This window comes from Aplysia californica, unplaced genomic scaffold (assembly GCF_000002075.1).
Source record: "Aplysia californica isolate F4 #8 unplaced genomic scaffold, AplCal3.0 scaffold00160, whole genome shotgun sequence".
NCBI classification, from domain to species: domain Eukaryota; kingdom Metazoa; phylum Mollusca; class Gastropoda; order Aplysiida; family Aplysiidae; genus Aplysia; species Aplysia californica.
Genome location: NW_004797430.1, coordinates 1187109 through 1188396, shown reverse-complemented (window position 1 = coordinate 1188396; position 1288 = coordinate 1187109).

Here is a 1288-nt window from a genome sequence, read left to right as displayed (position 1 = left end):
GGGAGGAGGGGGAGGGTGGATTCGACACGAGCCCCAAATCTCGCTACAGATGCTGAACCTCCAGCTACTCTCTAGTGAGTCCAGTGATTTAATGGGGCTATAATGAAATCTGCCTCTTCCCCCTTTATTTCGGGCAGACTCCGTGAAAATACTCTCGATGTGTTGGGCCTTCCCATTCAAAATAAATCATAAAAATTCGTTATCTTCGCCCCGGCGCGCCATAAGTCACCGGAAGAAGACAGGGCAACATGGCGCGTAATCGGTTAATGAACTTCCTCTCGCGCGCGAACACGGATAAATAAAAACTAAAACTGGCGAAACGCACGAAAGTTCCAGGTGGCGCTTCGGAGAGAATATAAAATTATTACCGGAGAAACATACCGAAACAGTCATGGCGCTTTTTCAAGAGTCTGCGGAAATAACGATGATGGAGAATAGTCGTATGCGGGATGTTCATAATGGCGGCTGTTTATGTTGGGGAGGTCGATTAGAAAGAAAGCGAGGGTGCCTCTTATTTCTGGTATCTGTGTTTATAATGGGCTTTTCGCTCTGCTTTATTATGAGACAGGTGAAACTCGTGAGCCTGTGATGCTGCGCTGAGCTGGAGCGGAAAGAAAGAAAGAAAGGAAGAAAGAAAGAAAAAAAAGAAAGAAACGAGGCGGACAAAGACGAGAAGGATATATGCTGGAGGTGATAATGATGGCAAGAAAGGAAGTGGTGTACGTATATGTTATAAGCAGAGAGTTTGTTTATCTGTGCGAATGTGTGTGCATGTTGTGTTTATTTATTTATTTATCATATTTTTTTCTTTTTGCATATGAATGAAGTGTATTTATGTTAGCATAATTAAGGCATTTATTGCAGATAGATTATTTCTTTTTGGGGTAGTGAGTATGTATAAACGAAACAAAACAACAAGGAAATTAACTTTAAAAAAAAGAAATTGTGACGAGCGCAGTTTTGGGGAAGGGGAGTGGAGGGGAAAGGGGGGGGGGTTACTACTGTAGAAAGAGACATACAGGAAGTCGAAGGAGAAAAGAGATGCTGAAACCGAAACATCACATTAGAAAGATTTGAAGAAATGCATCTGTCTGGAAAGAAATGGGAAATGAGAATGAGGAAAGTAAGAGAGACCGGTAAAGGAACATGTGAGCACGCATAAACACACATACAAAACATACTCGCACGCACAAAAACACACACGCTCACATAGACACATAAACACGCTCAGAGGTAGATAGATAGATATGGGTGAGAGTGTGTGTGTGTGTGTGTGTGTGTGTGTGTG